The following is a 14,259-nucleotide window of genomic DNA, read 5'->3' as shown; positions in this document are numbered from 1 at the left end:
ACTGTATGTTAAGTAACTTTAATTTAAATTAAACAAACAAATAAATATACCTGTCAAGTTCTCCAAAACAAGAAACAAACAAATAAATAACCTGCTGGAAAAAAAATTTAAAGTACACAAAAAGAACATGTTATTGTCCCTTATGATGCAGACTTTGAGTCTAGAGTTCTCTCTTGTCCAGCAAGAGAGCAGACACAGAATTCAATACAAGAGAGGCTAATGTCTGGGAGGAGACAGGAGCCCCAAGTAAGGGTCATTGCTTCATATTTATTAGGAGCAGAAGGCTTACAAATGTGATGGATGTGCAAAAAGAGACAATAAAACAGTGATCCTTAACTCATGTGTGTGAGAGAAAGGGAGTTTTGAAGGCTTGGGGTGTTAGGGTCTAGGGTCAATACAAATCAAAGTCTTGGCACCAAGCAGATGGCTGTTTACTGCAGGCACCAGGTACCATGTCTGTTTATCTTAATTTTTCTAGAGGCTAAGTCAGATAGATCATGATACTTCAGGATTAACAAGGCATTTTTCTTACTAATTAGCTCTGGGCATTTTTGCCTTGCTGTGGCAGTTTTACACCTCTACCTGTTCTTGGATGCTTTCATCCCATGGAAGCTGCTTTCTACTCTACACTTTGTTCTATGCTGGGGGCGCTTCCACCCTGTTTACCTTTTTTTGGATGCTTTTGTCCTGTGGAAGCAGCTTTCCACTCTAAGCCTTGTTAACCCATTGGTGCAATCTCAAGGAATTCTTAAACTTATTCCCCCACTTAAATGCAGTTTAAATAAGTGTTTTTAGGGGCATCTGGGTGGCTCAGTCTGTTAAGCATCTGACTCTTGGTTTTGGCTCAGGTCATGATGTCACGGTTCGTGGGTTCAAGTCCTGCATTGGACTCCATGCTGGAGGTATGGACCCTGCTTGGGATTCTCTCTGTCTCCCTTTTTCTCTGCCCTGCCCTGCTCATGTTGCCTCTGTCTCTCTCAAAATAAATAAACTTAGACAATTTTTTTAAAAATTAAATAAGTGTTTTTAAAATTATGATTTACAGGGTGCCTTGGTGGAATAAAGGTTCTGTGGTGAAACATATTTATGAAATTATCAACTAAAGGATATTAAACAGGTTTGGGGGACTTCACAGAACCTTTGATAATATGTTAATTTATACAATGATTCTCTGAAAGAGAGTTATAGTATGAAGCATTTCTTTAATATATTTTCCTGCAAGTATTTCATGTGGAGAATGTTTCAGGAATGCAGTGCTTTTCCTAGGGCCCCACTGCTATTATCCCACAAGATTCCTTATAGCTTATGTTGGTGATATTCCTTCTTCTTTGTCTTAATTCCAAAATTGTATCCATTTTAAAATATATTCATTCTAAATTGGCATTTGTTCATTACCTTAGCTGAGATGTCCCCAGAATCTGGACTCTGAGGCAAGGATGGAGTGGATGTAGTTTATTTGGGGTGTGCAGATACCATCAAGGGAGTGGGGTGGGTGAATTGGAGAAGCACAGACAGACTTTAAGGAACATGCAATTACAGCAGCTGCTACAGTGCACAGCTGAAACTTGATCTTCAAGGGGAGCTCTAGCAATTTATACATGCTTCAGAATTATCCTAGCTTAAGGGCAAGGGAGCTTGGGTATTTATACCCTCACACTAACAGTTTTTGTTAAGAGCTCTGAAGATGATGGTAATTTGTTAATTTGGAATCATATATGGCCCTTTAAGCAAGCAGGCAAAGTGATTTTTGATAGCCTAAGGGCAACCATCCAATAAAGATTTGATCTTTGGAATTCAGACTGACATGCATAGCAACACAAAGGGAATTCAACGGGCATACATAGGCTGAGGACTGATAGCATCTGCCAAAATCAGGAAAGTGTTAAGCAACATTTGAGATGGTAGCTGCTCCATCAGCATGGGTGTCTGAAATACTGGGATGAACAGAACAGCCTACTGATCTGAAAGAAAGAAAGAAATTTTTGTTGTTTTAAATCACTAAAATTTTATGTTACTGACATTATTATTGTTACTGAGCATTACCTAGCTTATACTGACTGATACACCTGAACTGTTTGAATCAAAGTCTGTTTTCTAACGTTAATACATCTGTAATCAGAATGATTTATCTTTGGGGGGGGCAGGGCGCAAGGTTTATGGACCATTATAGGAAATAATGGAAATAATCTTCCCTAAAGATACATTACCATTGTCTTTCTGCTCATGAAGTGAAGGAAAAATTTTTAAGCAATATAGTACTTAATTTCAGAGATGAAATATTTGTGTTTGGGGCACACAAATTTAGTCTCTTAATAATATCACCATAGTTATTTCAGATAGGTGATTAATTTTTTTTCAAAATAAGACTAAAATATTGAGACAATTTTATAATTTATTTTTCAGTTTATTTGTTCTTCAATGATTGTTATAATATACCATAAAATCTTAAATTTAAACAGAATTATGTAGGATGACATCTTTGGGTATTTTACTCCCTAGATGAATGAAAGTAAACAAAAAAGGACTAAAACTTATAGAAAATCTCAATCTGTTTATTAAAGAAGAAAGAAACATTTTTTAAAAATCCTCCTGGTAATGACTACTAGACTAGAAATGGTTACTAGACTGGGTATTTAAAAATATGGGTTTTAGGATCAGAGAGAACTGGATTCCAATCGTGACTTCCTGTGAGGCCTTGAGCAAGTTAGTTGAACTCTTAAATGATGGCTTCTTCCTCTGTAAAATGAGCATAAAAATAACTAAATCGGAAGTTTGTTGTGAGAGTTCAGTTAGCCAGGTATGTAAAGCATTTAGCGTAGAATCAAGTACGTAGAAATCTCTGAGAAAACATAGGTGGTTTATATTCATCATGGATTTAGGTTTTAATTTTGTCTCTTACAGTCTTATTACTTAATAATCTATATCCAGTTGAAACATATTTGTGCCATTTAAACTGTTTTCCTATTTACACCCAAAGAAATACGGGGGTGGGGAGCATGCATATTTGATAATTCTCCAAAGGAAGAAGCAACTTGATTCTAGGTCACAAACACCCAGGCCAATGCATCAATAATTGTCTGTCTGGAGGAGGAAACACCTGGCTTTCACCTATCAAAGGACTTCTGTCAATACCACCCAAGGAATGACTGGTAGACTGGATATAGAGGCTAAATTCCAACTTCTAACATATTTTGAGTTTAATAATCTTTATTTCTTTTTGAATGATGGGAGTTTAATCAGAATATCCAAAGCTGAGAAAATCATGTACTTTATCTTTTATATAATACCCTACTATGTAGAAACTGTCTTAGATTTTTAAGTATCTTCCTTTAGAAAAAGATTCACTGCTTAGGATCCATATCACTGCAAACCCCAGGAAATGTTACTGTCCTGCTATCTGGAAGTGAAGTTCCAACAGTGACTTAGTAATGGTTGAGAAAAGAGCTGGCCCACTGTGATGGGTGAAGTTGTAGCTTTCACCTTATGTTGAATGCTTATGATCTAAAGAGTACTTTGGATCTACCCATCAGACACTTCTGCACAAGCTTCATTATAGACCAGACATACCTACTCTTTGCCCTACTCCCGAAGATCCTTTTGGAGACATGGATATTTTAACTGGTTTTGGACATTATCCTGCCTCAAAGAGGAAATAGAATAACTGGACTATTTTAACTGAAGCTACCAAAGCATTATTATCTGTTGGAGCAAAGTTCCTAGACATTTGGATACAGGAAAATGATTTAGTCAGGTCCGGTGCAGGGCATTCAGAGTGCTGTACAGCCTTAAAGGGCAGAAGAGGGATATAGGTCTTAAGAAGAGGGATAGAGAAGCCAGAACACTGAAACAAAGTAGCTTGATATACAAGTCTAGCTAAAACAGACTTGGACTGTGACCCCCTGCTTGCCGGTCTAGATGCTGTCATTACAGAGCTATGAGCAGAGTCAGAGACTGTGGCCAGGGCTAGCTTTCTCCAGAGTAGCAGGATTAGGGCTGTGAGCACTTACTATCCCTAAGTGGTGCTAAAAGCAATGTGCTCCCTCCCAGCCAGCCTGAGGGCATATCAAGTATAATTAATTTGCTTAGTACTTTTCCAAAGGTCTCTGCTCCTCGCTCCTTTATGTTTCCAGACAAATGTTTGTATTTGTTTGTTTGGTTCAGATTTTTCTTAATGTGTCAGTATCCTAGAACTTGGAAGATGAACAGCAAAACTAAAACAAAAAGCCCAAGACAAAATATTTTTCTAATATGGACAGCATACTGTCCTTTCATTTACTTATCTTTTGGTGTAATAACCTCGCTTTCCACAAAGAATTCAGAAGTCTGTACATAAATTGAAATGAGGAGGAAAATATAACAGTTTTATTCCAACTTCAGTGAGTTTTTACTTTATATTAGGGGCTAAGTGGTAGATTTTGTTCTGACAGAAATTATTTATTTATTGTTAGAATAAAGACTGTCTGCCTCCAGAGAACAAAATCCTTTCTCCCTTCTGGTTTGCCATTTTTGAAGATCTCAGAAAACAATCCCAATTATTTCTTATCCCTTTTCTTCTGAACTGCCCATTTTCTCTAGATGCTCTTCTAAGTTCCTTCCTTTATGTCAACCTCCCTGCTTGGCTGCAGTTTATTGGTGGGTCTTGAGGCCTTTATTATGACGTGACTGTCACAGTAGGGGCCACAGGGTACTGTAACCATCACCACTGACTCACCTTCTGTATCTTGCACATCAGGCCTCTTTTCACATGAAACACTTCAGAGGAAAATGCTTAACTTGACTTGTTGGGCTAATGTTTTGGTCATAGAAGACAGAGGATTATATCTACATGGAAGCACTATTTTGGATGATTAAAGACAATGAAACAAAAATTTAAATGTTTATTTATTTTTTGGGGGAAGCATGAGTGGGGGAGGGGCAGTAAGAGAGTGAAAGAGAGAATCCCAAGCAGGCTTTAAGCTGTCAGCAGAGCCCGATGTGGGGCTTGATCTTGTGATCCTGGGACCATGGCCTGAGCTGAAATCAAGAGTCAGATGCTTAACTGACTGAGCCACCCAAGTACCCTGACACTGAAAAAGTTTTATTTTCAGTCCTCAGGATGGTCATGCTATTTGAGTTTCAGTAGTGGGCTTCTACCACATTTTTTTCTAGGTCTTGAAGAGGTTACCTAATCCCAGAAAATCTGCCTTTGTTGTTGTTCCTACTACAGTCTTCTTAGGAAGACGTTTATGAACCTGGCCCATTAAAAATATATCTCTCTTATATATATGTGTGTATATATATATATATATATATACATATATGCTGAAAACATGGGTGAGTGTCTGAGTCCCTGAAGACTGCCTGTTGCTTCCTAACATCATTAACACACACACACACACACACACACACACACACACAAGACATCCATTGAATGCTTTTCCAAGGCAGGGTTACCTGTCATGTCAGCTCACATTTCTTAGCTTGCAGTTTAAAGAACTGTGATGAGCTTCAAAAACAATGGGTATCAGACAAATCTTCCCTATTTTTCTCACAAAGTACAACCAAAAACTTCTGGACATAACATTTTAAACATGTATAAGAAGGCTCTGAAAGGAGAAGAGAAGAAGGAAGACAGCTAGAGATCTTGGAATGTGAAGAGTGGCATAGTGGTGAGTTCTCTGGGTTTCTGTTTTGCCTCCTTTATCCCAGACCTGGATCTGAAGAAGTCAACAATGGCATTTCAACAATGAAATGCCAATGGCATAGCCAAAAGGAAAAAAAAAAGCCTTAGTAAAGCCTGCTTTCTCTAGCCATAAGACTGGGAAAGGAGCAACCTTGCAAGACAGAAAACCTTTAGACAATAACTGCTTGACTCCAGTCAAACACCACAGAAGAAAACTGTAGCTCTAGCTCTTCCTACATTAGCAAATTCCAAGTGGGGAACCCAGATTTCCACCTTAGCAAGATTGCTATGAGGTGTAGCAACATCTACACGTGTAGTGTCACAGAAGCCCATTAGACAGCTGGGACCTTCACCCTATCAGCCTATAACAAGTCTCCCTCCCCTCAGTGCTAGTGGTCATTTGTCATCTGATAATAATGAGGATTCTTTCCACTTTGTGCTGGGTCGTTGTCAGAGAAGTAGGGGAAAATCAGGAGTTTCACTACTGTCCAATGATAACAAGTTCACTCCTCAATACAGTGTCATTGCAGACCACATGGGGAGACTGAACACCCACTCTCTTGCAACAATAATGAGGAACCTCCTTCATTCAGGTGTCAACAGAGGCTAAGTGGGGACCTGAACTTCTGCTTCTACCTGGAGGTAAAAAGGCAGTGCCTCAACTTTTCTTTCCAGAACAGTGTCAGAAAAAGCCAGCTGGAGCTGAAATTTTAAATATGATTTAGGTTCTCATAACACAATACCATAAATGTCCAGACTTAAATTGAAAATTCACATCATACCAAGAATGAGGAACATCTCCAACTGAATGAAAAAGGACAATCAGTAGATGCCAACATCATGATGACAGAAATGCTAGAATTATATGTCAAAGATTTTAAAGTAGCCATAATAAAATTGCTTCAGTGAGCAATTATGAACACCCTGGAAACAAATGGGAAAAAATGGAAAGCCCCAACAAGGAAATAGAAAGTCCCTGTAAAAAAAGAAAAGATATAAAAAGAAAATTAAATGGAAATTTTAGAACTGAACAATGCAACAAATGCTATAAAAAGTACAATTCATGAGCCTGACAGCAAAATGGAGGAGGCAGAGAAAAGAATAAGTAAAATAGAAGCTAAAACAATAAAAATTGCCTAACCCAAATAACAGAGAAAAAAATATACTGACAAAGAAAGCAAGAAAGCAAGAATGGAGAAGAGAACACAGCCTCAGGAACCTATAGGACTATAACAAAAAACTCTAACATTAATGTCATTGGAGTCCTGAAGACAGAGTGGAAATAGGAGACATGAAAAACACTTGAAATAATTGGTGGAAATTTGTAAAATTTGGCAAGAGACATAAACCTACAGATTCAAGAAGGTGAGCAAACTCCACACAAAATAAACTCAAAGAAATATGCCAAAATACACTATAATTAAAAGTCTCAAAACTAAAGACAAATAAAAAAATTTTGAAGGCAGCTAGAGAAAAAGAATACTTGATTTATAGTAGAAAATAATAGAAATCCAACAGATTTCTTATTAGAAACCAGGAGACCAAAAGTACAGCACACTATATTACTCAAGCACTGAAAGGAAAAAGCTATCAACCCCAACTGCTGTGTCCAGAAAAATATCCTACCGGGATGAAAGGGAAATCAAGACATTCTCAGATAAAGGGCAAGTATGAGAATTTGTTACAAGCAGATCTACCCTAAAGTAATGGCAAAGGAAGAAAGGAAACGATAAAAAAAAAAAAAAAAAGAAAGAAAAAAGGAAACTTGGAATATAAGGAATGAAGAAAGAAGGCAGTAGTAAAAAATTATACACAAGTAGAAAAGGATTTTCTTCCCCTCTTGAATTTTCTAAATTATGTGTGACAATTGAAGCATAATTATAACACTATAATTAAATATAATAAGTATAGCACTATATAATTAAGTATAACATAATTAGAACACTGGTTTTAAATGTTTGTAGAGGAAATATTTAAGGAATTTAATTATAAATGAGAGTGGCTGCAGGGATGAGAATTGAGGTAAGATTTCTAAACTTCATTCAAACTAGTAAAATGATGACACCAATAGCTTAAAAGATATGTAGGTATAAGGTAACACTTAGAGCAACCACTAAAAAAGGTGTAAGTGAAACATACTTAGAAAAAGAAAAGTACCATAACTCAAGCAGAAGGAAGAGTTTGATAAAGATAAAAGCAAAAATAATGAAATTGGAAACAGGAAAACCATTGATAATATAAGTAAAACAAGGAGTTGATACTTTGAAAGATCAAAAATTAGCAAACCTCTAGCAAGACTAACAAAGAAAAAAAGTGCGAAGGCACAAATTACCAATACTTGGAATGAAACAATATCATTACAAACCCTGAATACATAAAAAAGATGATAAAGGACTACTATGAACAAGTCTGTACACATAAATTTGACAACTTAGATAAAATGAACCAATTCCCTGAAAAAGACAAATTGCCATACTTACTATAACATAGGTGATTTGAATAGCACTATAATTATTAAGGACATTGAATTCATAATTCAAAAACTCTCAAAAAAGTAATCTTCAGGCCCAGATGATTTTTCTGAAGAATTCTACTAAACGTTTAAAGAATTTTTTAAAAATTTTGTAAATGTTTATTCATTTTTTGAGAGAGTGAGAGAGACACAGAATCCAAAGCAGGCTCCAGGCTCTGAGCTGTCAGCACAGATCCTGACATGGGGCTTGAATTCATGAACCGTGAGATTATGACCTGAGTCAAAGTTGGACGCTTAACCAATTGAACCACCCAAGAACCCCATGAACATTTGAAGAATTAACACTAACTGAACACAGTATCGTTCAGACAATAGAAGAGGAGAGAACCTTTCCCAACTGATTTTATGAAGCTAAGATTATCTTGATAGCAAAATCAGACAAAGATAGCACAGACAAACACACACACAGACACACGTGCACATGCACACATGTATACACACACACACACACACATACATACACACTACAGACCAATATCACTCACAAATATAAATGCAAAACACCCTAACCAAATATTAGCAAATAGAATGTAGCAACATATAAAAATAATAATACACCATAACCAGTTGGAGTTCATTCCAGAGATACAAGGCTGCTTCAGTATTTGAAAATCAATAAATTATTTCCACCATATTAACAGGCTAAAGAAGAAAAATTTTATTACATATTAATTAATGGCATAAGAGCATTACAAAATTCAACACTCATTCATTACAAAATCACTGAGGAAAAATAGGAATAGGAGGAAACTTCCTCAACTTTATAAAGAAAATCTACCAAAAACTTAGAGCTAACATTCTACTTAATAGTGAAAGATTGAAAGCTTTTCCCCTAATTTCAGAATAAGGCAAAAATGTTTACTGTCAACTGTATTCAACATAGTCCTGGAAATTCTAGCCAATGAAATAGGGTAAAAGAGGAAATAGAAAGCATACATATCAGAAAGGAAGAAATAAAGCTGCCCCCCTTTGCAGAGGACATGGTTGTCTATACAGAAAATTGCAAGGAATTAACACAGAAACTCCTGTCACTGTTAAGTGAGTTCAGCAAGATCGCAAGGTTCAGCAAGAATATAGTATAAACATACAAAACTCAAGTGCATTTCTATATACTAACAATGAAATACTAGACACCAAAATTTAAAATGCAATAACCATTTTGAAAAAAGAGATACTTAGGTGTCAATCTAACAAAACCTGTATAGGACTTGTATGATGAAAGCTACACAATGCTGATAAAAGAAATAACAAAAGGTTTAAACGACTGGAGAGATAGACCTTGTTCATGGACTGGATAACTAAAAATAATAAAGATACCAATCTCTCCACAATTTATATTCAGGTTTAACGTAATTTCTATCAAAATGCCAGCAAAGGCTTTTGGTAGATATTTACAATGTTACTATAAAATTTACATAGAAGGCAAAAGAACTAGATAGCTTACAATAATTTTGAATACAAGATTAAAGTGGGAACAATTTACCCAATTTCAAGGTTTTTTCTGTAACTACTGTAATCAAGACTGTGGTGTTGGTGGAAGGATAGAGATATGGATTAATAGAACAGAATAGGGAACCCAGAAATAGATCCACACAAATATGCCCAACTAATTTCTTTTTAAATTATTTCAGTTAATTTCTGACAAGAATGCCAAAGCAGTTCCATGGAAGAAAAATAGTCTTTTCAATAAATAGTGCTGGAGCTATTAGAAATCTGCATGAAATAATAATTTTTTAAAAAGTACCTTGACTTAAGTGCTTTTCTATACATAAAGCAACTCAAAATGGATTATGGACTTAAATGGAAAGTGTAAAACTATACAACACTTAGGAAAAAAATTAGGAGAAAATCATCGTCTAGGGCTAGGCAAGGAGTTCTCAGAACTGATGCCAAAAGCATGACTCCTAAAAGGAAAAGTTGATACATTGGACTCATCAAAATTAGTTTTTCTCTTATAAAAGACCTTGTGAAGAAGATGAAAAGGCAAGTTACAGAGTAAGAGAAAACATTTCAAACCACATATCTGACAAAGGAATAGTACCTAGAATAGATAAAGAAATCTCAAAACTCAAGAGTAAAAAAAAAATCAAACAATTCATTTAGAAGATGGGCAGAAGTCATGAAGAGATATTTCCCTGAGACAATAGACAGATGGCAAATAAACACATTAAAAGGAGTTTAACATCCATAGTCATTGGGGAAATGCTAATCAAAACTATAGCAAGATATCTCTGTACACCTGTCAGATTTGCTAAAATAAAAAAGTGAGAACACCAAATGCTGGTGAGGATGTAGACAAACAGGGATCAGGCATTGCTTTTAGGAGTGTAAAGTGGTATAGCAACTATGGAAAATAGTTTGGTAGTTTTTTTAAAAAACTAAACATACAGCTACTATATGATTTAGCCATTGCTCTCTTGACCATTTATTCCAGACAAATAGACACTTCTGTTCACACAAAAATCTGTAAGTGAATGTTTATTTGTAATAGACAAATACTGAAAATACCTCAGATGTCCTTCAATAGGTGAATGGTAAAAAAAACTTTGGAATACTACCCAACAAATCAATGTTTATACATTCAGCAACCTGAGTAAATCTCCTGAGAATTATGCTGGCTTGAAAAGCCAATCCCAGAAGATTGCATACTGTGTAATTCCATTCATAAAGTATTCATGAAATGAGAAAAATTTATTATTATTATTATTATTATTATTGGCTGCCAGGAGTTAAGGAGGGAATGGGGATATGAAGGAAGTGGATGTGGCCTCAGAGCAGCCTGAGGGGTCATTGTGTTGGTGAAATAATCTGTATCTTAACTGTTTAATGCCAATATCCTTGTTGTGATATTGTATCATAGATTTGCAAGATGTTTTCATTGGAAGAGACTAGATAAAGGATACAAGGTATCTCTTTGTACTATTTCTTACAACTGCATGTGAAACTACAATTATTCAAAAAATGGTTTAATTTATTTTTGATTTTTAAATGTTTATTTAAAGAGAGACTGCACGTGAGTGGCAGAGGGATCTATCTATCATCGATCTATCTATTTATCTAGCTATCTAACTATCTATATATCGAGAGTATCCCAAGCAGGCTTCATGTTGTCGGCGTAGAGCCCAACACAGGACCTGATCCCACAAACCATGAGATCATGACCTGAGACAAGATGAAGAGTCAGACAACCAACTGAGCCACCCAGACACCCCAAAAAGTTTAATTTTAAAATAGAAATGATATGTCACCAGACAGAAAAAAAGCAATGATGGACAATCAACATTAAACATATATTCTGGCAGGATACTCTCTATTTTTCATACACACACACACATTCACACACACACACACACACACACACGCACACACTCATATGCATGCAGATACGATACTGGATTCCTGGAAGTAGATTTTAATTCCTACTTGAGGTTTTCTGTGAATCTCTGACAATCTTCCATTTGACTTTCTATATCCATTGATATAGACAAAGTAGAAGCAAACTTGCTGTCTGCCCTTAGAGCCAAGGTATCTTCTTTCCTTGGTAATAATTCTTATAATCTATTGATTAAATGTACCTGAAAATAGGGGAAAGGAGTATTTATTCGTAGAGACAAATCTGAGTTTGTCTGCACTCTGGGAGAGAATGTAGGAGAGCTGACTTCTAGCCCATCTAAGCATCCAACCTAAAATACTGATTTGCACCTGTATGACAATCCTCTGTCCAGGTGGGGAGGAACATTACTAAATGAGCTGTAAATCCCATCCAATCAGTGCTGGGCCAATGTCCCCAACACTTCCATCGACCATCTTTGCCTGCAGACATGTTATGGGCAGTGTGTCGCCCGCTGGCCTCTAGGCCCACACAGCTGTCTGGCTGTCACAAAAGCCTATTACACCAGATGAGACCTCAGGTTCCTTCCAATCCTGAATAAGTGTTCAGGATTTGGTGAGATCAGCTGCTCTGCTTTCCTCTCTTCTCCTCAATTGCTCTGCCCTGCCAATCCACTAGATGCTTAAATTTTGACTTCTCAGTAATGACTTCATTCATCCTGTTTTGGTCTGATGTGGGTTCTGTTCCTGGCATTGCCATGTGTTCACTGTACCATGTGACTTGAGCAAAGCCTACAAGTCTCTCTGGGCTCCAAGTTCTCTATTTTTAAACTGGTGATAATAATAACATTAATGCCCACTCTGTCAACCTCACAGCATAGTGGTGAAAATCATATCAGATAATACATGTGTTAGCTCAAGGTAGACATTAGCTTGTATATAATATCAGGGGTTTAGTGTTTAGAACTGAGCCACCTTTATGTCAGAGCAAGTTGGGGATGAAGACCCCAAATTGTGCCCTTTGGCAGTCAAACAGGCAACATTTCAGTATCATGTAAAGTGGGGAGAGCACCAGGAGAGAGTCACTAGCAGTGATCCAGGGTTACATTAGTTTCTTTACAGTGCTTAGGAATTTTATTTTGGTTTCAGCTCCCTGAAAGATTACTGCTTCCGTTCAGCTGCTCCTGTATTTCGTGTGCGAGCCCCATGCTGCAGGAGAACAAACACGGGCTCTGGAGTTTGAGGTCTAAGCCTCAGATTCAATCCAGACTGTCACACACAGGGTGGCTGGATTACTGTAGACAACCCATGTAACCTCCCTGAACCTTAGTTTACTCTTCTGGAGAATGGATATTATAAAGCCTTTCTCAATTTTTGCTTTGACAATTAAATAAAATGTGTATAATTACATATTCACCTCAATAACTGGCACAGGTAAGAATTCTATATTAACTCAATATCATCTTTATAAAAAATTGATATGCAAAGAGATTAGATTATACCCAATGTGGCTTTCTTTTGTTTCGGGGCTGGAAAAATGAGTAGGAGAGCAGGTGTCTTCTACCTGGGATGGGAGATGATTTGAGGCTTCCCTACCTTTGCACATTCTGCTGCTTACACTGCCTGAAACCCACCCCCATTCCACTCCACCGGACTAATCCAAATCCCTCTTGCATACTCCAGTGAGTCATTCTCTCCTTCAGAAAGCCAACAGAGACCCCTCTGGGGAGGCCTACATATGCCTCCTATGTGCTTCTTCATCCACTGGCCCCTCTACTTATTTATAAAAATACGTTGTACTATATACCATTGTATTTCATTGAAACTGTCCCTCCATCTTGCAGTTAATAGTACACAAGAGGCTCATATTAAATAAGTATTGTCAAAACAACCACAAAAATTCTAAAGTAAAAGAGATTTTCACCTTTTCCCAATTTCCCTGGGGCCCCAACCTTAAGAGTGATCTTTGTTATTTGTTTATGAATGTCAAACTGGAGGGAAATGTGCCCCAAAGAGCGAAGGGTTGTCTTGCCTTGTGGACTTTTAGTTTAATTTGCTAGGTAGACACAACCACATTAGTCAGTAAGAAGAGGTGGAGGGCCTGAGGGCATTTAAGAGACTTTACTTAGAGCAAGGAAGATAACCAGAAGCAAAGGGAAGACAAACAAATGCTCTGAGGAACCCCACAATGTCAGAGATAGTAAGTTAGGAGAGATTTAGTGATAGCTACTGTGGAGAAAGCACATCTTTCAGCAATTTGAAAGGTCAGCCAAGAAGTAACTGCCAGTTTACAAGCCATATATATCTCATCATCATCTTGGCCGTGGCTTGGGCAAATGGCAAGGTCTTGCCTATGGTTTATCTAACTAAAGAAGTTCCAAATTCTAGCTTGAAAGAGTCATTCATTCATAGTGAGCCCCAACTTAGATACTCACTCTTACTGGCTTACCTCTTATTATTTTTTAGTTGTGGTGTAATTCTTGGTTACTACTGTCATAAGCAAAATATTTTTAATGTATTTATATTACAAAAACCCAATACTAACTATGTAGAGATGTGACATTCAAGCAGAATTGGTTTAAATTTTAAAATCTTCTAGCTTTTCTCTTTCTCTTGTACTAACTGGGGTTAACATTCTTTCCCAAATTTCATAAGTTTGGTGCTTAAATCATGGTTCATCATGTCTTCCTTCTTTTTTTCCCAGTTTTCTTGTGAATAGTATTTTATAGCCTTC

This window comes from Panthera tigris, chromosome B2, assembly GCF_018350195.1.
Source record: "Panthera tigris isolate Pti1 chromosome B2, P.tigris_Pti1_mat1.1, whole genome shotgun sequence".
NCBI classification, from domain to species: Eukaryota; Metazoa; Chordata; class Mammalia; order Carnivora; family Felidae; genus Panthera; species Panthera tigris.
The sequence above is the reverse complement of the archived record's forward strand: the minus strand, read 5'-3'. Positions refer to the sequence as shown.